The sequence below is a fragment of the Cavia porcellus genome, unplaced genomic scaffold (genome assembly GCF_034190915.1).
Source record: "Cavia porcellus strain 051 isolate PalLab524CR breed Dunkin Hartley unplaced genomic scaffold, mCavPor4.1 scaffold_8, whole genome shotgun sequence".
NCBI classification, from domain to species: domain Eukaryota; kingdom Metazoa; phylum Chordata; class Mammalia; order Rodentia; family Caviidae; genus Cavia; species Cavia porcellus.
The window spans coordinates 64454320-64478694 of NW_026947491.1; the positions used below are offsets into that span (position 1 = coordinate 64454320).

The 24375-nt window shown below is 37.1% G+C and overlaps 1 long non-coding RNA gene across 1 annotated transcript in view; it reads right to left on the bottom strand.

Moving 5' to 3' along the window:
• Window positions 1-15725, bottom strand: part of LOC134477361 (uncharacterized) — a 30999-nt gene extending 15274 nt beyond the window's left edge. Inside the window, exon 1 of the long non-coding RNA XR_010049378.1 lies at window positions 15527-15725. This is a non-coding gene — a long non-coding RNA (uncharacterized LOC134477361). The remainder of the gene's footprint in view (window positions 1-15526) is intronic.
• Between the last annotated feature and the right edge of the window lie 8650 nt (window positions 15726-24375).

Consider the following 24375-nt stretch of genomic DNA (forward strand, 5'->3'; position numbering starts at 1 on the left):
TTCAGATCTTGTAGACAGGATTGCAGATAGCAATTATGAAAGGAAAGATTTCTTAAAAATAACAACAGATAAGGAAATAACAGTTCAACAGCTGCAAGATGATGCAAAGAAAAACAATATAAGACTGACACGTCAACAAAAAAGCAGGATTCAACACAAATGGCATAAAAAAGACTATTTGCCAAAGTAATAGTAGAAAATTGCTCAAGCATGGGAAAGAAACTGAAATACAGATAAGTGAGGCATATAGAATGCCAAATAGTCATAACCAAAGTAAATCTACAATCAGACATATAATAATCAAGATTCCATAAATTCAGCAACAGAACAGAATATTAAAAGCTGTTGGAGAAAACAAACAGATCACCTATAAAGAAAAGACCATTATAATCATGGCAAACTTCTCAACAAAAACTATCAAGTTAATACAAGTTTACAAGTTTGAAGTAAAGCATTTCAAATCTTGAAAGGAAACAATTTCCAACCCACAATGATGTATCCTATAAAACTGTATTTCAAAATTAATGGAGAAATAAGATACTTTTATGACAAAGAACAATTGAAGAAATTTATGACCACCAAAGCAACCCTAAAAAGAGTACCAAAAGATAGTCTAGAAAAAGATAAAAATGACCACAGTTCCAAGAACAACAAAAGAAAGAAACCATACACCAAGGCAAGTAATTAAACAGGAGAAAATTTAAAAACCAACAGCAAGAAGATAACATGATAAAGATAAGCCAATACATAGCAGGTATAACCATTAATGTAAATGGCTATAATTAATCAATCAAAAGAAACAGACTGGCATAATGGATCAAGAAATGAAATTCAACTGTCTGCTATTTTCAAGAAACTCATATAACTCAAAAGCAAATTTGTAGAATGAAAGTCAAAGAATGGAAAACAATATTCCATGCAACAGGAACCCAGAAAAAATCAGGGGTATCTATTCTATTTGCAGACAATTTGAACTTCAAATGAAGAATGATCAAAAAAGATAAAGAAGCTCACTGTAGACTAGTTAGGGTAAAACTTCAAGAGAAGGAGATAATAATCATAAGTATATATGTACCAAATACAATTTACCAAAACCTGTGTGATACAGTGGAAGCAGTCCTCAGAGAGAAATCTATGGTAGTAAATTCTCATAATCAGGAAAATAGAATAAGCACAAATAAACAACCTAACACTATACCTCAAAATTCTAGAAATAGAAGAACAAGTCAAGCTCAAAGAAGAAAACAAAATCAGAGCAGAAATTAATGCAACTGAGACTAAGAAAAGAATACAAAGAATTAATAAATTAAGGAGTGGGTTCTTTGAAAGAATAACTAAAATTGATAAATCCCTAGCCAACCTTACCCAAAAAAGGAAAGAAAAAACTCAGATCCATGCACTAAGGCCTGCAAAGAGTAAAATTGCTACAGATCCTGTGGAAATTCAGAAGATGAAGAATACCTACTTCTAAAATACTTTCATATGATGGAAAACACAGAACAAATAGATTCCTCGAAACATGGGAATTACAAAAGCTGAATCAAGAAGATATAAAAATTCTGAATAACATTAATATCAGTTAATGAGAAAAAAATTAAAGAAATAAACATCAGAAAAGAAGAAGTGAAATTATCAGTATTCACAGATGACATTCTACTCTACACAGAAAACCCCACTGAAAGAGTTGTAGATTTAATAACCAAATTAAATAGCATAGCTGAATAAAAAGTCATCACTCAAAAATCAATAGCATTCCTATACACAGACAATAAACTTACAGAGAGAAAAATTAGGGAAGCAAAACACTTCACAGTAACATCCAGAAAAATGAAATACTTAGGAATCAATCTAACAAAAGAAGAAAAAGATCTATACATGAAATAAGACAGAACTCTGAAAAAAAAGAAATCAAAGCAAATCTTAAAAAATGAAAAGGCATTTTTTAAGAATAGGAAAACCAATATTGTAAAAATGGCCATACTCTCAAAACTACTATACAGATTTAAAGCAATCCCAATCAAAATGTCATTAGCATACCTCACAGATCTAGAGAAAACATTCATTAAGTCCATCTGGCAACAGAAGGGATCTAGAATAGCCAAGGTAATCCTAGGCAGCAAAGGCAACACAGGGGGCATCATAATCCAGACTTGAAATTACACTGCAAAGCTACTGTGATAAAATCAGCATGGTAATGGCAGCAAAACAGATCTGAAGTTCTGTAGAACATGTAGACACAGTTACAAAGACACTCAGCCATTTTATATTTGACAAAAGCACCAACATGTTCACTGGAAAAAAGACAGTCTCTCAAATAAATGGTTCTGGAAAAACTGGCTTTCCACATGTCCAGGACTACAACTAGACCTATGCCTATCACCATGCACTAAACCAAAGTCAAAATGCATCAAAAATCTAAATATTAAAACAGAAACACTAAATCTACTGGGAGAGAAAGTAGATAGAAATCTTGAAGATATAGAAGTATCACGCACAAATACCAAACTGCAAATGAAATACTTCAAAGAATCAACAACTGAGATTTCATCATAGTAAAAAGTTTTTGCACATCAAAAAACCACCAACAGAGTGAAAAGAAAATGGACAGAATGGAAAAAATTTATCCAACTGTCCCTTAGACAAAAGAACTCTATTTATAACATTTAAAAGAGTTTTGGAAGTCAGGCCCCCAAAATTCAAATACCAAAGACAAAAATGGGCATCTGAGATGAATATGTACTTCCCAGGTGAAGAAATACAAATACACTAAAAAATATTCAGAATCACTGGTCATTCAATAAATGCAAAGTAAAGCAACAATGAGATTTCATCTCACCCCAGAAAGAATGCCTATCATCAAAAAAAATCATCCAATAACAAATGTTGGCAGGGATGTGCAGGGAAAAGGAACACTTCTCCACTGTTGGTGAGAGTGTAGACTGGTACCCCTACCATGAAACCAGTGTAAAGATTCATCAAAAACCAGAATTGATGCCTCATTTGACCAAGCTATCCCTATTCTGGATATTTTCCCAGAAGAATTAAAAGCATCATACCACAGTAACATATATGCACCCATGTTATAGCACCACAATTTGTAATAGCTAAATATTGGAAGTAACCCAAAACCCCATTAATCAAGGAATGGATAAAAATGATGTGGTTTTAAAAAGTAAAATAAAATGGAGTATTAGCTGTAAAGAAAGACAAACTCAAGTCTTTCATAGGTAGATAGATAAAACTGGAGACTATATTCATAAGTGAAATAGACCAGACTTGCATGTGTAAACATTATATTGTCTCCCTGGTGTAAAAAACTGAAAGAATAAACAAAATCCAAAAAGTACAATAGATATTGTGAAATATCTTATGTATACCTATATACACAAGATAGCTAGGATACTTGTACTATTCATTTTATTGTTCATTGAAAAGAATAGTACTTATATTGTTTGATCAAATTTGTATGCCTATACCTAATAATATTAGTAACTATTGTGTTTTTGTTTTTGTTTTGCTTTGTTTGGTATGGGGCATTAAACCCATGACCTTGCCTTTTGTCAGGCAGGTGCTTACACTGCTGAGCTAAATCCCTGACCTTTAGTAACTATTTTGAAGGCAACAATATCAGTATAGGTGGCAGACTGCAGCCCTTCCAGAGGGAGAACCACCAGTGGCTCCTGAGATCCACGCCATGTTGGAACTTAGGACTCTGGGAAACTAAGCAACCAGCCTGCCTCCCTGCTAAGCAATAGTGAACCTACTGGTGCACAGCCTAGAGTCAAACATCCCACTTCCCTTACCCTCCTTCTCCTGTTCCCCATTAACAAATGGGAACCAGAAATCTGAGCATCTCTTGGGAGACTGACCATAGCAAAAAGGGGGATTTTCTTCTACCATCTCTTTGAAGGCAAATACTTTTATTACTGTTTTGCTCTATTCTGATTAATGGTACAGCTATAGTCAATATTCTGTTTTGATAAGTTCTATAATGTTCTGTATTTCATTTTATTTTTATATATGTGATTGAAATAACAACTATTGTAAAGATAATGAAATATACTCTGATTCCTATTACAGTTATCCTGGTAACCTGCTGTGAAGTTCTGTACCAGTTTCACTACACAGCCTCAGTTAGCTTTATTCTGTCTTGTTCTGTTGTATCTTACTACTTTCAAAATAAAATTTTAAAAAACAATATGCATTATAATAACTTGTTATTCTATTATCTTATTTGAAATTCTGTACCATTTTGCTGTTTTTTAAAAATTCTCTTTAAAATGCAAAAGAGCCAATTATGTACCACCTAGAGAAGAAATTCATAATCATAGTGTAGACATTATGACAATCTTGGTATTGATTTACAGTTATTATGTACTAAATGTGACAGCTATCACCCTGATAATGGTAGAAAACAATTCTATAGTAATTCTATAGAGTTAACTGTCAAAAAATTAATAAATTTTATGGTTATATTGTTAAAGATAGAGGATTTCTTAATGGAGGAATGCATGAGGGAAATTTTTCAACCTTAAACTGTATGATATGAGGAGAAAGGAGTAGTACAAATGATCTCACTGGAGATACAAGGATATTTAGAGAATAAGCCAAGTTAAAAGATTAAATTGGAGAGAAACAGGTAAATGAAAAAAGAAAAGAAATTTATATAGGAAGTAAAATTATCTCATGCATATTATCTGACTATAGTGCACTGAAATTGGAAATTAATGGCAAAAGAAATTGCAAAATTGCATAAACACATGGAAATTAAACAACAACCTCCTGAACAATCCATGGGTTACAGGTGAAAGAAACCAAGCAATACCTACAATTCCATGAAAATGCAGATACAGCATACTGAAGCCTGTGGGAGGCAATGAAAGCAGTCCTAAGAGCGGAATCTATAGCAATAGATTGTCATAGCAGGAAAACAGAATGAACACAAATAAACAACCTAATGCTACACCTCAAGCTTCTACAAAAAGAAGGACAAGTAAAACCCACAGCTCATTGAAGAGAGGAAATTATAAAGATCAGAGCAGAAATTAATGTAATTGAGACTAAAAAATACAAAGATTTAATGAATTAAAGGGCTGGTTTTTTGAGAGAATAAACAAAGTTGATAAACCTCTAGCCAACCTTATCAAAAAAAAAAAAAGAGAGAGGGCCAGCAATTTAGCTCAGCAGAAAAAGTGCCTGCCTAGCAAGCCTGAGGTTGTAAGTTCGATCCTCATTACCCCCTTCCCCCAAAAAGCAAATTCATGCAATAAAGACTGAAAAGAGAGAAATTACTACAGATCCCATTGAAATTCAAATGATCATGAATACCTACTTTGAAAATCTTTACTCACATAGGGTGGAAAACATAGAGGAAATGGACAGATTTCTAGAAATATATGAACTACCAAAGATCAATCAAGAAGGTATAACAATTTTGAATAACCCAATATCAACTGAAATTGACAATGTGATTACGAACTTACCAGCAAAGAAAAGCCAAGGCCCTGATGGATTCATGGCTGAATTCTATAAGAAATTTAGAGAAGATTTAATGCCAATACTCCTCAAACTATTCAATAAAATTGAAAGGAAAGCAATCCTCCCTGACCCATTCCTGGAGGCAAATATTACTCTCATATCAAAACCAGAGAAAGACTCAACTAAAAAGGAGAACTATAGGTCAGTCTCACTAATGAACATTGATGCAAAGATTCTCAATAAAATACTGGCAAATAGAGTATATCAAGTCATCAAGAAGATTATACATCATGTCCAAGTGGGGATTTATCCCAGAAATGCAGGGATCGTTTAACATAGGCAAATCAATAAATATAATATACCACATCAACAGAGCCAAAATCAAAAATCACATATTCATCTCAATAGACACGAAAAAGTTTTTGATAAAGTCCAGCACTTGTTCACGATAAAAACCCTACAGAAACTTAGAATAGATGGTATCTACCTCAATCTAGTAAAGGTCATCTATGAAAAACCATCAGCCAACATTATACTAAATGGACAACAACTGAGAAGTTTCACTGTAAAATCAGGAACAAAATAAGGATGTCCTCTATCACCACTCCTATTCAATATAGTTCTGGAAACAATAGCCAGAGCAATCAGACATGGGAGTGAAATAAAAGGAATAAGGATAAGAAAGGAAGACGTTAAATTATCATTATTTGCAGATGACATGATACTCTACATAGATGACCTCAAAAACTCCATCAAAAGACTACTAGAGTTAATAAACAGATTCAGCAATATAGCTGAATACAAAGTCAACAGGAAAAAGTCAATAACATTCTTGTACACAAACAACCTCACTAAGAGAGAAATTATGGAAATAATGCCTTTCATAATAGCGTCCAAAAAAATGAAATACTTAAGAATCAACCTAGCCAAGAATGGAAAAGATCTATTTGCTTAAAAATTATACTACATTTAAAAAGGAGATTGAAGAGGTTATTACAAAATGGAAAGATAGCCATTGCTCTTGGTTAAGAAGAACCAACACTGTGAAAATGGTAGCCATACTACCAAAACTGTTATACAGATTTAAAATACTATTGACACACCTTACAGATATAGAGAGGACATTCCTAAAATTTATTTGGAAACAGAAGAAACCTAGGCAATTCTGGGCAATGGAGGCAAAGCAAGAAGCATATCAATTCCTGACTTGAAATTATACTACCAAGCCACATGTTACTGGCAACAAAACAGACCTGAGGATCAATGAAACAGATTACAAGATGCAAACATAACTACAACTACTTTAACTATTACAACTACTCAGCCACCTTATATTTAACAAAGGAGCTAAACATGTTCACTGGAAAAAGGATGGCATCTTTAATAAATGGTGTTGGAAAAATTGGCTTTCCACATGCCAAAGGCTGAAACTAGACCCATGTGTATCACCATGCACTAAAATAAAGTCAAAATGGGTCAAAGGTCTAAATATTAAAACAGAAACATGAAATCTACTGGAAGACAAGGTAGGTAGAAATCTTGGAGACATAGGAGTAGGCAAAGAGTTCATGAACAAAATGCAAACCGAACAGGAATTACTTCAAAGAATCAACAACTGAGATCTCATCTTGTTAAAAAGTTTTTGCATTTGAAGAGCAATCCCCAACAAAATGAAAAGAAAACCCACAAAATGGGAAATAATTTTGGTCAACAGCCCCTCAGACAAAGGACTTATATCAGAACATACAAAGAATTGAAAAAACATCAAACCCCCAAATTCTAACACCCATTCAAAAAATGGGTATCTGAAATATGAATACGCACTTCTCAGATGAAGGTATACAAATGGCAGATAAATACTTAAAGAAATGTTCACCATCACTGGTCATTTGAGAAATGCAAATTAAAACAACATTGAGATTTCATCTCACTCTCGAAAGAATGGCTGCCATGAATAAATCAAGTGATAATAAATGTTGGTGGGACTGTGGGGGAAAAGGAACACTGCACCACTGTTGGTGGGAGGGTAGATTAGAGCAGCCATTGTGGAAATCAGTGTGGAGATTCCTCAAAAAACTAGGATTGGAAGTTCCATTCAATCCAGCTATTCCCCTCCTGGCTATTTTACCAGAAAAATTGAAAATGCCATGCAATATGTGTGCACCCATGTTTACATCAACACAATTTGTAATAGCTAAATCTTGGAAACAACCCAAATGCCCATCAACTGCAGAATGGATGAAGAAGATGTGGTATTTTTATACAATTGAATATTACTCAGCTATAAAATGGATGATCTTGAGGCTTTTAGAAGTAAATGGAGGCAACTTGAGACTATCCTCATAAGTGAAATAAATCAGACTCACATTTGCAAATACTGTATTTTCTCTCTAGTGTAAAAAATAAGCAATAATAATAACTGAAAGAGTAATAACATCCAAAATGTATAATAAATATTATAATAATGAAAGGGAAAAAAGTGCTTGAGAGGAAAAAACAACTTGTAGATATACAAATATAACTGTATGTTTAAGTGTGCAAGACAGATAACCATACTACTAAGTTTTTGTTAGTTCATCAAACAGAAAAGTTTGTGCTGTCCTTGTTTGACTGTGCATTTTTTATGCTTAGATTTTGCAACTTCTACAATTACTTCTAAGATAATAACATGTAATATATCAACTAGAGATGGCTTCTTGTTTTTTTTTTGAAATTCTGTATCATTTCTACCTTTTTTATGTTTTGCTTTTTTTAGAAAAAGACATAAATTGAAATTAAAGAATACTAAGGCTGCTGCAATTTGTGGGATAGTAAATAGAGTAGTTTTTTTTTTTTTTTTTTTTTTTTGTCTTTTTATTGGTACCAGGGATCGAACTCACAACTGCCTGCTTGAAGGCGGGCGCTTATGCCACTGAGCTAAATCCCCAGCCACTTAGAGTAGTTTTTTAAAACTGCAGAAATTTGCAAAGGGGTTCCTCTTCCCTTAACTGTGAGAATAAAAGCCAGTGTGTATATGTGAAGTGTTAAACACCATAAGCCTAAGCAAAGAACAAAGCTTCTGAGGAAAGAACATTTACAGATCTGCTATAATACAGAACATTCCTCATGCTCACAAACTCCTGCGAACCATCCTAATGCCTATCAGATGGACTGGGAAAACCTCTTAAATACATAGATTGCTCAATAGAAACTTCAGTCTCTTTAATAGTGAAGCTAGGCTACTTCTACAGTAAAGGCTACTTGAAATACTTACAAATCATACCTCAAAAAGATGTTGATCCAGAAGTTGCTTTCCAGAACAAAGTTGAACACTCTTAAACGAATAGTATTTTTTACAAAAAGCTTTTAAGGAAATATTGTAGAGCTGTTTGTAGCTCATGCTAGAGTGCTTGCCAGCATGCATGAAGCAATGGCTTTGATCCATGGAACTGCAAACTAAGTGAAGTAATAAATAAAACAACAGAATATTACAGAAAATTTATGGAGGCAGAAATCAGAGTTCAAGGAGATCGAGGCTGTTAGAAATGGTGACAGAACTGGAGAGCAGCAGTGCACAGAGAGGGAGACTTCTGGAGATCCATAGAGGGCTCTTCAGCATTTGACTCTACTGATTTGCACCGCAGTGAGTGGAATCTTGAACATAGATCGGAGGAAAGAGTAAGTAGACAGTTACTGGCATTCACAGAGAGAACAGTTTGCATTCCCATCAGTCAGAATGCCGCAGCTTTGTTCAACAAGGACATTTTGTTCATATCTCAAAACAGACAGAGACAAATGGCTCCAAGTAAAGTGTTCTCTAACCCTGCTATAACAAGCCTCAAATAGATCAAGCTGATTCTCACAAATGTCAAACTGAGTAGCAGGATAAAATTCAACAATCTTTTAAAAAGATACAACATAATTCAATACTCTGCAATGTAAAATTCATAATGTCCAGCATCTAGTAACTATTATTATCTATTTAAAAATGCCAAAAATTTGATCCATGATTAGGAAAAAAATCAATTAATATAAACAGGACCAGAGCCAGACACGGTGGCATATGCCTGTATTCCCAAACATTTGGGAGGGTGAAGCAGGAGGGTTGCCACAAGTTCGAGGCCACCTTCGGTTATATAGTGAATTCAAGGTCAACCTGGACTACATAGTGAGATCTTGTCTCAAGAGAGAGAGAGAGAGAGAGAGAGAGAGAAGGAAAAAGGAATCGAAAAATGGAATGGAACTGGCAGGCAAAGCCATTAACACAGCTATTATAAATTTCAAAACATATGCTTATGGAGTTAAAGGAAAACGAGAATGTAAGAAAGAGAAAAATAGAAGACACAAAAAGACATTAACGGATTTTTTTTTACCTTTAAAATACATTATTGCACACACTGCTATGTTCTGTGTGCTCTTGACCTTACATATTTTATTGAAGTGACAATATAAATAGAAAGCATAACCAAGAAATTACATGCTACACTGCCAATGAATACAAACAACTCTCTGAATTTGTACTCATACACAGAACATAGTCCCAGCGGCTGAGAAGGAAGATTGTGGTATGGAGGGAACATTTTGGATCCAAGTGTCTCGTGACTCCTCTGGTGATGATAGTATGTGGATGACTGGCAGACGCTTCCACAGGGAAGGGTACCTTTACAGGGCTTCTGTCCTCTATGAATTCTCTCATGAGCCCGCAGGTTTGTTTTGTGTGTAAAGAACTTTCCACATCTTCTCCATGCAAAAGACTTCTCCTTTTTGTGAATCATCCGATGCACATGTAGATCTGATATCTGGAAGAACCCTTTGTTACACTTAGCACAAACCAATGGCCTCTCATTCCTGTGTCTTCTTTTGTGGGTGAATAAATGGGTGAGCTACCTAAAAGTCTTGGGCCATTTGTATGATCCTGGGTATCCATGGAATCTTTTTTTGGGGTCCCTCACAGGTGCAGTTTCATTCATTGGTGTGATAGGTAGGGTCAGCTCAGGGGAGGACTGTGTGACCTAGAGAACAATCCTGGTCCCACATCCATAGGACATCTTGGTTAGAAGGTCCCTTCTGGGACTCTTCCTGCAATCTTTAGGTGTCTAGCCTTGCTCTTCTGCAGTTGGGTGGGCTCTCCCAAGAAACACCCTTCTTTTCAGGCCTAGGACAGTTCTCTTCCAGGATGATGAGAAGGAGAGCTATCTCTTTTCCTGGATTAGTAATATTGCCATTTACTTGAGTAATTTCTCAGAAATTGCTGCAGCCATCTACTTTATATTCACTTCCTTGTCTTGTTTCCAAAGGAGCATTTTGGGAAACCTGGCAAGATGTTCACATATTCTCTCCTCTTAAGGTTTCTGCTGACAGCTGTTTTTAAAAATTAACAATGACTTCTTTTCAGGACGTATCCTCAGAAAAGAGAGCTTCCTGTCCTTGCAAGCAGACATAGACTAATACAGGTGGCTTCATACAACCATCTGTCAGGTCTTCCACAAATTTCTCTAGGTTTTTATAACTCGATTTCTGTTTCTTTTTCAACATAGTCTTGTCCCTGGCGAGGTCACTAAGCATAAACTGCTCCATGGTTAACTGAGACGTAATCGCATCCTTGCTATGCTTTTCTCGTTGCAGTCATGAGGGAAAAAATTTGTAGACTTTGTACTTCCTCCTCGCCCATGACTTATCAGTGTACTGAAATGTGTTGAGCTCAGTGCTTGAGAATTCAGAGATCACTCTCCTTGGGACAGCAGATCCTTGAGTTGATTTAAACTCTAAGTTTTCTGATTCAAGTTTGTTTGGGAATGGCTCATGGAAAAATGAATTTCCGAGATCTAAGGCCATTCTTTGCAAATTTTCTCAGGCTCAATTTTGATGGTTCACTCTCTGCTGATGTGTATGTCTGGGGAGTCTACTTCAACAATTGCTGATTGATTGAAGGCTGTAAGCTCTGTCTAGGTAGAAATCAAATAGTGTAATCATGGTCTCTATATCAAGCCAGGGAATGGCTGGCTTCCTGTTGGGTTAACCTCTGTTAATGGATTTTATGGAGATAAAAGTTCAATAATTAAAAATAGGTTGGAAGGATTAATAACCTACCTGCTGTAGGAGAACACCATAGGAAAAAAATAATCAGTGTACTTAAAGGTACAGCAATAAAAACTAGCCACAATAAAGCATACAGAAGGAAAGAAGCACCAAATGTCAATGAACTGAGCCATGGGAAGATACCAAGTGGTATAATGTATATTTAAATGAAACCTCAGAAAGATGTAGAGAAGAGAATGTGTTCAAAAGCTGACTGAGCATTTTCTAAAGATTAAAAAATAATCCACTGACCAAGGAAATCAAATCCAAAGTGGCATACAGAATACTGCTTAAAAGGATGTCAGATTCATATTGTTGAAAATAAATGTAAAAGAAAAAGCAGGTACATGGACAAAGATTAAAAGCAAGGGATTTGGGGACACCTTTCTCCTTAGAGTCTCTGCAGATCAGAAAACAGTGGAACATCTTTAGAGTGAAAATAATTCAACCCATGTAAAATTCTCTACCATGGGAAAATGTCTTTAAAAAATGAAGTCATAATAAATCTTTAAAATTAACAAAAGCTGAATAATTCATCACAACTTTTTCAAGCATGTCTTTGCTAGAAGGAAGGACTCAGATACACAAAAAATTATTATGAAAATGTGGACATTTACAAAGCGTGAAGAATACCAGGAATAAAAATTATATGAGTTAATGTTAAATCCCTTTTCATATTTTAACCTTTTTCAAAAGATAATTATTTAAAGCATAACAGAGAAACTTAACTAGTGTTGTGCTCCTGAGAGATAGTCCAAGCCCTTTCTAAAAATTTTGTTTTGAGCCATAAAATCACACAAGCTGGCCCTGAACTTGTGATCTTTTCTCAGCCTCCCTGACTCAAAAAGGAAATCTGAATGGTCCTATAGAAAAGTCTTCAAATGAATTTGTAACCTTTCAGCAAAACAAATTTAAAGCCCAAATTGCTGCACTGATGGATGCTATCAAAACTTTCAAAACTTTAATTTGTTGTTATTGTTTTAACTCGTTATGTTTCCCAGGCTGGCCTAGAACTCACAGCAATCTTCCTGCCTCAGCCTTAGCAGTGATAGGCATATGTTACCACAACAACATATGGAATATTTAAAGGAAGAAATAACACTAATCCTATACAGCATCTCAGAAAATTAAACAAGTGGGAACTTCTTTCAATTCATTTTATTTTCTATAACGTAGCAAAGTTTTATGTTTACTAAAGCTAGGAAGAGAAATACGCTCAGCAGAGTGACTGTGGGCCAATAAACAGGAAAAGCAGCACATTCCACAGTGGGAGCCGGGAGCCCTGCGAAAGAGAGCAGGACTGAGACACATTCTGTGATCCAAGCACCATCCTGACGCCAAAACTAGGCCAACATTATACGAAAAAGCAAGCACACAAAACCACACAAAGAGGCTTCAAGGCTCCTTCTGAGAAAATCGCAGCACGCTAGGCAGCAATTCAGCCTTGCTGAGATTCAGAATCCAGACACCAGAAAAGTAACAAGTTGGGGAAGGAAAAAACCAGAGAAGTAGCTCCCAGGGCAACAGCAAGGATCTGACAGGAAAATTAAAACCTACAGAGAATCCGGAGAGAGAACACGACCTGGAGAACAGGAGAACAATCCCATCTTCCCCACCAGCTCCTGGGAAAGGGACACCAAATCCACAGAAGGCGGGACACTCCCGAGGGCTTCAGGGTGACACGCAGCCCAGAGCAAAGCAGCAGGTGCCGCGAGCTGCAGGGAGAGCAGGATCCGCTCCGTGAGGCCTTCCAGGCAGCGGAGGGTGAGCGACCCGGTGGGGACAGCGCCTGGCCGGTGCCACCAACGATGCTCCCACAGTGACTGAGTCAGAGACAGCCGCAGGACTCAGCGTGCTCAGGAAGCTGTGTCAGGTTGAGAAGAAAGCCCTGGAGAGGTTTAAGCTGAAGGCTCTGGCCCTGCCCCATGGCCAGAGGCCAGCTTCAACCTGAGTGGTTCTGGATTTGAAAGACAAGGCACACTGTCTTTTAACTCTACTGCCTGCTGGTTTCTGCGTGGATCTGGGGCTGACTGCTTTTTTATCTTCCAGCAGGAGCAGTGCTATGTCTTGACTTGGATACTGTCCCAAAATTATAGAACCCAGGAGGAAAAAACATTCAGAATCAAGAAGAAATTTACTTTTTGTTTGTTTCTTAAATTTTGGGTTTTTGTTTGTTTGTTTGTTTGTTTGTTTTGAGCATGTGCATCATTTGTGGGAGGAGTTTTCTTTTTCTTCTTTGCTATCCTCCTTTCTTCTTTCTTTGTTGAGATTTCAAGAATTTTTCTGTCCTTCTTTGCTTCTTCTCTCTCTCCCTCTCTCTCTGTCTCTCTCTCAGAAAAGGTCTTACATTGTAGTGACTGCTGGCTTTAAACTTGCTTGTATATCCTAGACAGGCCTTAATCTTCCTGCTTCAGCCTCCCAAGTCCTGAGATTACAAGTGTGCGCCAGGCGCTCTCCCCAAGTACGCGAGCCAGACTGGCGTACATCCAGACTGCTTCTCATCTCTTCTTAACTCTTTTTTTTTTTCTCTTTTCCTTTTTAACTTTTCTCTCTTTGACTTTTTCTAACCCTAATAGAAACCCAGTAAAAAGAAAAAGTAGCTATCTTAATTTCAGACATAGTGAATTTCCAAGCAAAAAGTGATCAGATGAGATAAAGAAGGTCATTACATATTGGTAAGGGAACAATTCAACAGGAAGAGAAAACAGTTATAATCATATATGCATCATATACTGATGCACTCAACATCTTAAAACAAACAAAATGGACATGAAAAATCAAATAGATACCAATGCATTTGTAAAAGGAGATCTCAGTACCTCATTGTCCCAAATGGACAGTTCATAGCCAGGTGTGGTGCTGCACACTTATAATCTGAGCACTTAGGAGACTGAAGCAAGAGGACTGCCATAGGTTCAAGGCCAGCCTCGGGTATATAGTGAGTTCAAGGCCACTGGACTACAGAGTCAGACCCTGTCCCAAGAAAAATTTAAAAATCCCAAAGATAAAATATAATAATGGACAGATCAACTAGACATACATTCAATGAAAGAGTTGAACCAAACCTTCTAATAAATGGACTTAATAGATATCTATAGAATATTTCATCCAATAACAGCATATCCATTCTTCTAGGCAGCACATGAGACTGTCTCCAACAGACTAAATACAACCCTATAAAGTGTGCTTAAGGAAGTGTAAAATAATCAAAACTACCCCACCCGTGTTGTTAGATCATAACAGTGCAATAAAACCAGAAATCAATAGCAAAAGAAGCCACAAACACTGTGCAAACACAGAGAAATTAAATAGTACCCTCTTGTGTAATCAATAGGTCACAGATAAAATTAAGGCAAAAATTAGACAATCCCTAAAAATCAAACAATAATGTCAGTATGACAACTGGCACCCAATGAAAGCGTCCTAAGAAGGAAGTTTATAGCAATGAGTTCAACAAGTTCAAACAAATAACCTAATGATGTATCTCAAGTTCCTAGAAAAAAAGAATCCAAATCCAAAGCTAGCACAAGGAATGAAATTAAAGATCAGAGCAAAAATTAATGAAATTGAGACTAAAAGAAAAAAAATCAATGAATCAAACAGTTAGTTCTTTGAAAGAATAAACAAAATAACAAACCTTTAGCCAATTTTACCAAAACAGACCCAAACCTATGTAGTTAAAAATTAAAGAAAAAATAAAAATGCTTCTGCCAAAATCCAGAAAATCATTGGTAACTGCTTTCAAAACTGAGACACTAATAAAAGAGAAAATTCAACCTCTGGGAAGATGGCGGAGCAGTAAGCAACAGAGAACACAGCATCTCTGAGAGTCACCGTTCACACACTGAAATACAGCATGTGAGGAAGACAAGCAGAAAGGAAGTGGGCCCGCTGGGCCCAGGAAGAGTCTGAGGTGTGAACTGAAGCCCACAGAGAGAGTGAAAAGAAAAAATTCAACTGAGAAGAAGGCAGTAGCTGACAGCACCTTTACCTGGAGCCAGACTGACTGCATGGAGGAGCTGCTGGAACCTGGGGACTCATGGACATGGTGGTGGCTGGCGAACACCAGAGGTGTCCAAGAGAGAAGAGAAGAGGAGCAGCAGATGTGGAGGACTGCGCGGGCTGGCAGGGAGTGCAGAGGATGCAGTCCTCCCACTGGGAGAGAGCGATTAGCTGGGAGCCATGCTGGAGCTGGCCGGATAAGCCCAGAACCAGGACTTCTGCCAGCTTCCTCCAGCACCTCCTAGCTGGGCACAGGCCTGTGGAAATTGTTTTTCCTGCAGCGAATCCAGAAAGAACGTCACTACATCCTTGTAAAGGGAACAATTCAAGAGGAAGCGATAACAATCATAAATATATATGGAACAAATACCAGTGCACCTAGTTATATAAAACAATTACTAATGGACATGAAAAATCAAATAAGCCCTAATACAATTGTATTGGGTGGCCTCAATACCCCACTTGTGGCAAAAAGACAGATCAACTAGACAAAAAATCAATAATGAAACATTAGAACTAAATCAATAATGAAATGTTAGAACTAAATAAAATTTTTGCACAAATGGATGTCCATAGAGTGTTCTACCCCGCAACAGCAGAATATACATTCTTCTCAGCTGCATTTGAGACATTCTCCAAAACAGACAATATACTGGCTCATAGAACATGCTTAAGTAAATGTAAAGGAATTGAAATTACCCCATGCATACTATCAAAGCACAGTGCAATGAAATTGGAAATCCATGTCAAAGGAAACCCCAAGAACTTCATTGACACATGGAAATTAAATAGCACCCTACTGAACAGCCAGTTGATCAAGATGAAATTAAAGAAGACATTAGGCAGTTTTTACTGTTGAATAATATTGGCAACACACAATATCGGACCACCACATTGTGGTAGTGCGCATATCAGGAAAGCAGGACAAACACATATAAACAACCTAATGCTGAACCTCAAACATCTAGAAAAAGAAGAGCAAGATAAACCAAAAGCTCATATGAGGGAGGAAATTATAAAAATAAGAGCAGAAATCAACACAATGGAGACTAAAAAGCAATGCAAAGAATCAATGAATTGAAGAGTTTGGTTCTTTGAAAGACTAAGTAAAATTGACAAACCTTGTCAAAAAAGAAAGGGAAAAGAATGAAAAAGGCAAAATCAAAATAGGCCCTGCAGAAATCGGGAAAATCATCTATACCTACTCCCATTAACTAACAAGACAGAAAATACAGAAGAAATGGGTAGACTCCTAGACACATATGAATTACCAAATCTCAATCAAGAAGATATAAAAATCCTAAATAACCCAATATCAATAAATGAAATTGAAGATGCAATTGAAAACCTATCAACAGAGAAAAGCCCAGGCCCTGATAGATTCACTGCTGAATTCTACAAGAAATTTATTGGAGACCTAACATCACAACTTTTCAAACTCTTTAATGAAATTGAAAGAGAAGCAATACTCCCAAATTCATTCCTGGAAGCAAGCATTACTCTGATTCCAAAGCCAGAGAATGACCTAACTAAGAAAGAGAATTACAGGCCAATCTCCCTAATAAACATCGCTGCAAAAATCCTCAGTAAGACACTGGCAAATAGAATGCAGCAGATCATCAAAAATATCATACATCATAACCAGTTAGAATCCATTCTAGGGATGTAGGGTTGTTTCAACAATCACAAATCAATAAACATAATATACTACATACACAAAGGAAAGATAAAAGTCACATGATCACCTTAATAGATGCAAAAAAGCATTTTACAAAATCCAACTCCCATTAACTATCAAAATCCTGAAGAAAACAGCACTATTTCAATGCAATAAAAGCCAGCTATGAAAAACCAATGGCCAACATCATACTAAATGGAGAGAAGTTTTTTTGTTTTTTTGTTTGTTTGTTTTTTATCGTTACCGGGGATCAAACTCACGACCGCCTGCTTGCAAGGCAGGTGCTTATGCTGCTGAGCTAAATCCCCAGCCCCTCTTCAAAGCTTTCCCTGTAAAATCAAGAACATGACAACAATGTCCTTTATCACACTTATGTTGAATATAGTTCTGGAAACATTAGCCAGAGCAATTATACAACAGAAAAAAATAAAAGGTAAAAGGGTTATGGACAGGAAAAGAAGAAGTTTAATTATCATTGTTTGCAGATGACATAATACTCTACAATAGAAAACTGCAAAAAATACACAAAATACTCCTAGAATTAGGAATCAATTTTACAACAGAAGCAGGATACAAAGACCACACTCTAAAATCAATCGCATCCATGTACACCATAATAAACTCACTGAAGGAGAATTAGGGAAATAACTACACGGTAGCATTAAAAATTAAATCCCTAGGAATTAACCTAAGCACCGAAGTGAGAGATCTCTGCAATGAAAACTACAAAACTCTGAAAATGAGAATCAAAAAGGACTCAAAAGATGGAAATGTATTGGTTTTCCTGGATATGCAAAAACAATTATAGTCAAAATAACCACCCTTGCAAAACAGTTGTACAGATTTACCTCGACCCAAATCAAATTCCTCACAGAACTAAAGGCATCAACCCTTAAATTCCAATGGAACCAGAAGAGACTGAAAGTAACAAAGGCAGCTCTGGTTCTCTTGTATGCCAGGGCGCGTCACAGTTCTGGGTCAAGTTATGCTACAAAACTAAAGTGATTAAAACAGCATGGTATTGGCACTAAAACAAACTTATAGGTCAATGGAAAAGCATAGAGCATGTATAATTAACTTCAGGCACACTCAGCTCCTTTATTTTTGACAAAAGGGCCACATTCTTTTGCTGGAGGAAAGATGGCCTCTTTAACAAATGGTAGGAAAACTGGCTATCCCCACCCACAGAACTGAACCTAGACCATATCTCTAATGGTGCACTAAAGAAGAAAAAATAAAATATGTATAACAGAGTCATAAGCAAGTTGATAGTTAGAAAATGTGGTTGTTTGTACTTACCATGTTCCAGTCATATTGTGAACATAGGATATAATGATGAACAAGACAGGTCTCTCAGTACAGAGCTCACGGTGTTAGTACTGATGAATAATTATGATACTCAATGACACAGACTACAAAGTGCTTAGGAAGTAGTATAGACAAGTGGTAAGACTTTAAGTGAGACCTTTGTGGAGTGTAAATGTCCAACAGAAGAAAATACTCAAGTAAGTGACATTGAACACACAGTATTCTCAGGACTTTGCTGTACTTACAAATTTTACATTAGATCGCAGTTACGCAAAAGATCTCTGAAGTCAACATCACAAATCTCCCATAGAAACACTCAAATTATTTCACAGAGGTAAGTCAATTCTGCAAGAAGTTTTTATATTTTCTACCCTGATTTATGTCTTAACAAAATGAAATCATAGCTATCCAGGCCTATTTTAAGTGGCTAAATCTCCTTAGAATTTCCAGTTTCATATAACTGCTGAAAATGAACTTACAACAGATACAGACTGACTCAGTGAGACTGTGGAATTCTGAATTTATCCCTTTCCACAATTAGAAATTGCTGCTATAAAACTCTGTCGTCGATCACTGCAAACAAATATTTCCATTTGATATAACCAGGCTTTGTGCTCTGGTTATTTTAAAATATGATTTACAAGTTCACACTGATAATCAAATAACACTTTTTGCACCTATTTTCTTCTCTTTATAACTCTTGAGATACACATTTTAAATGGGAACTGGTAACATATGAGAATATGTATATTTTACTTAAATTCCTTCTTTGAGAAAAACGTAATGTTTTGAAATATTAGTTATATCTGTCATTTTAGTAATAAATGGCTTGTGAATTGCACCTTCCTCTTTCCACCTTCGTATCTCTTTAAATTTCCAAAACTCAGGAGGAAATCTTAGGATAGTTTTCGTTTTACTGTTGAAGGTTATCTAAATTACGCAGTCTTGAATGTACTCTGCCCTGCCTATTAAATTTCCTTGATCTGTTGGTGCCCCCTTGTGGTCATCACTTACAACTACATCTTAGGTTTTGCCTGTGAGAAGCATTAGAGCTCAGTGAATAAACTGGCTTTTTTGAAAGCCGTCAACGACCTCAGGGAAAAGAAATTCAAAGGAACTGAAAACTGTGAGCACCTGTGCTGCTACAAATAGGGACTGGCTTCTGATGAAAGGAGGCTTTGGATATTGTGTTGGCATCAACACCATCACTATTGTTTGCCCCCTTGTGGCCTCCACAGGAGGCCGTGAGCTCCATAAAGGCAGAACCCTTGTGCCTGGTACCCAGGGAAGGATGTTAAATGCCTAAGCCAACAAAGGAAATTAAGTCATAAAAAGCTCACACTAGTTCATTGCTATTATTCTTTCTGTTGTTACTCTTATTAGATGCTTCAAATGCAAAATGTTTCAAAAGCATTTCATAAAGCTCCTGTCCAATATACAGCATTTTAGAGTCTTCATGCATTCATTTGCTTCAATTAATGATATTAATATTATAATTATATTTATTTTATTTATATATTTATAAATATAAATTTATTATATATTTATTTACAAATATAATTATAATTAATAGATTTATGTTCTAAAATTTGCAGATACAAATATGTGACAGACCCAGTTCCAGCCCCAGTGGAGAGCATATCAGAATCCTGAAAATCCCGACCTTTCGGCATAGTTCTGAATTTTAGCTCCGTCAGCTCTGTCAGCTGCAGGAAACTTGGGTGTTGGTTTCCTTAAGTCATTCTCTCTTATGGCATTTCTATTGTTCTTATTTCTTCCCCCTCTTTATCCCGTAGGATCCAATCTTTTCTTTTCCAAATGATTACATATTGTACAAAACTTCTTGTATTTGTAGAAAAGTTATATAGAAACAGTGAATTGGTAAGTATTAGAATTTCTTTGATTATAGAAGTGGGTTTTTCTTATCCTCCCCACTGCCTTTTTTTTTTTTTTAGCGTCTTGCTATGCAGTTTAGGTTAAATTTGAACTCACTGCATATCCCAGGTTGGCTTCAAACTCAATGATCCTCCTGCCTCAGCCTCCCAAGTGCTGGGATTATAGGAATGTGCCACCACATCTAGCCATTGATTTCACCTTTTTTCCCTTCAGGGAAACTTAATTAGAATAAGCATATATTCACTGTAACAATTGTTAAAAGGAAGATTGTTCAATGAAAGATTAAAAATGTTTTGTGGATGCAAGATGATCCTACATGAGAAATGGCATGGAGAAAAATACTTAAGTATTATCTAGCTGTGCATAGATAATAATAGCAAAGTTGGAAATAGTTTCTTAAATTTCTCATTCTCTGAACTACTTGCTTAGTCCTCCTATTTGTCTTTATAGTATAATACATCCGGGAGATTTGTAACTTTGATGAGCTGCAAAAATGTGCATAATTATGCTAAAGCAGGGCTTCTTAACCTTGATATCATTGACATTTGGGGCTTAATAATTTTCTGCTGTATAGGAGTGTGTGTGTGTGTGTGTGTGTGTGTGTGTGTGTGCTGTGTGTTATTATACACTTGTTAGCTCCATCCCTAGTCTCTTCTCACTAAATGTCAGTAGTAGCCAAAGTATCACCAAACATTGCGAAGTCCCCTTGGGAATTCTCTGGTTGAGAACCACTGGACTAAATCAACCATCTTTCGGTAGTGCCTGAGCACTACAAGTTCATTTCGACTCCCACCACCCTATTAAAACTCTCTCTCTGTCCCTCCCTCCCTCCCCACCTCTCTCCCTCTCTGTTAAAACTCTCTCATGCTATTCAAAAGCTACCCAGAATGTCCAGTTACTATGTATCTTGTAGCTAAGCCTGTGGACACCTACCAGTCATGTAACGTGCTTCTTGCTACCCCATAAAAGTGAGCTGACTGTGGTGCTGTCAGGTTGAGCCAGTTCAGCAGAGGCGAACTACTCCCTCCCCCTTGAACCTGGGAATTTGCCTCTGTGTCTGTGTATATCTCAGCAGCCCCCTTAAGTTACCTGAGGGTCTGACCAGCCTTGGCACAGTCCTCTCAGACCCTCTATCCTAGGCCCCTCTGAGCCTTGCACATATGCAGCCGCCCTGACTGAGCTCATCTATTCCGGTGCTGGCTACATGACTGCTACAACTACGCGGCTTAGAATCCCAGTGTTTCTTATTTTATTTCTGCAGTATAGAACGGTGAGACAGAAGAAGATGGAACGTTTGAGCATGTACACATCTGCCACAGGGGCTGGGGCCTCGGTCAGTGGTAGAGTGCTTACCTAGAATGCGCAAGGCCATGCTTCCATCCCAGCACTGCAGAAAAAGGGAATCATAAGGAAGAAAAGTATCTGCCACAGGAACATTCACCGATGTTAATGCATACTTTTCCATAATTCTCATTGACTAATATTGGTTGCTTTTGTAGTCTGGTTGCTTTTGTAGTCTATCATATCAATGTTTTGTGGGGTTTACCCAAAGCTTTAAATACAGGCATCTTTGCCTTCTGAAAATCAGAATCCAAAACCTAGCACCTGGTTCTACAGTGCTCTACCATCACAGTCTCCCTTGATGCATAAGGAATTCCATGACTCACAAAAGTATTAGGTGGAAAGTCAGGCATGGTAGTGGAAACCTGTAACTCCAGAGGCTGAGGCAACTGGGCTACATAATAAGTTCAAAGCCACCCTGAATTGCTCAGCAAGACCCTGTTATAACCCTCTCCACCCCCCCCCCAAAAGAAGTATTGGGGGGAAAGAAATGGCCATAGGTTAAACTATCAAAAGTATGATCCTACCTTAATTCTTACAATGAAATATCGGAGTGACATGAGGTATAATCAACATATATGGTAAGTGCATGCATTTAAAAAATGTATTACGGTAAAAGACACATTGCCACTAGTTCTCTTCAGGATACCTCATTTTGTTTCGTTTTGTTTTGTGTTTTTGAGACAGGGTTTCACTGTGCAGTTCAGGCTGGCCTTGAACTCACTTTGTAGCTCAAGCTGGCTTTGAATTCACAGTGATCCTCCTGCCTCAGCCTCCTGAGTGCTGGGGATTGTAGGCCTGTGCCCAGCTCCTCACTTTGAACACATTGTATCATTCTTGCCACTTTCCAAAGCAGCTCTGCAAGTCCGCTTTTGTGACTAAGTTTAGTAGCACTGTGGTGGTCACTTGGTTGTCCTGAATGCATTCAAAATGTTTTGACTTTGGCGAAGCGTCAGAAGTCACACCATGCCAACCCGGTGAATACACTGAATGAGAATCATCCTCAGAGCCTTCCAAGCTCACCTGTCCACTGGATGGCACTTGGCAGCAGCATCTGTTCTATACTTTTCAAACTTTATCAAGACATTAAAACTTGCAGAACTGCTTCAGAAAATGGCAAAAACAACAGGATAAGTGCATTCATAGTAAAGGTGAATGCTCCGAGAGGAATTAATGGCAATGTGTAATAGTTTTTTTAAAGAAAGATTTAAACATTCACCATATATTTCAATCAGACCTCTTATACTAGGCATAAAACTAGGTCCTGGAGATTCAACTGTTTACCAATGTCAAAATACTTAACACATTAGGAACGTGATAAAACCTGTGAGGAAAGCAAGATCTCTTTAGAAAGTATTCTCAGAGCAGCCTTTGTGAGCAAGTGATGCTCAGGGTGATATCTGAGGAACTCAGAGACTGAGACAGCCATGGCAGGTAGAACACTCCGGGTGAAGGGGCCACACTCAAGATCACAAAGGAGGGAGAGGAGGACACAGGAGAGCAGCCTGGGGTGTGGGGGGCAGCCGGGATGGAAGGGAGGGAGGTGCGGAGGAGAGGAGGGCGAGATGAGGAGGACATCCTCGATCGTGTGGGGACTTTACAGGGCGTGGTAAGAAACGGGAGGCTTGGCTTTGTTTCAGTGTCTCTGGTTGTTGTTTGAAGAATATGTTTCAGTAGGCAGTGGGACAAAAATAGCGGGCATTTTAGTAGCTTTAGGAACTTCTTACCATGGTTTAGATAAGAGAGGTGGGGGAAATGGAGAGCTGGTGAATTCAAAATCTGTTTCAGAAGTCGAACTGAGTGAATATGGTAGTGGATTGGAAGTACATGGAAATAAGAGAAAATTTAAAAATGTGCTTGCTAAGAAAGCCTCAGGGGTAGAGTGTTTGCAACAAAGTGGAGGAGATTTTAAGTAGATCATGTTTGAGGTGTCTGTGTAACACCTAACTAAAGATATATATATATATATATATATATATATATATATATATATATCTGATGCTCAGAAGAGAGAGCGGGAGTTAAGAGTTAAGTTTAGGAGTTAACATACAGAAGATGTTTTAAAACATGGGATTAAAATGTGATTGTTCAGGGCAAGAGTTTTACTAGAGAGATCTGAGACCTGAGTCTCAACATGTAGAGGGTGAGAATGGGTGAAAGAGCCAGAATGCATATGCAGAAGGAGCAACCAAAGAAGTAGAAAAGTTAAGGATTTCCATAACTTGCAAGAATAGGAGAATATTTGCCAGGAAAGAGAGAGTGGTCAGCGGAGTCAAATCTGCTGAAATCATAAGAAAAATATTAAAACAAAAACACTAAATTTGCCAAAAGAGCAAGTACATAGAAATCTTGAAGATACAGATGTAGCCAGAGAGTTAATGAACAAAATCCAGACTGCCCAGGAAATGCTTCAAAGAATCAACAATTTGGATCTCATGAAAAAGCTTTTACACAGCAAAAGAAATCACCAACAGAATAAAAAGGCAACTCACAGAGTTAGAAAAACTTTTAGCCAACTGTCTTTCAGAAAAATAACCTCTACCTAGAATATATACAGAATTTTTAAAAGTCAGGCCCCCCAAATTTAAAGACCCAACCCAAAAATGGGCATCTGA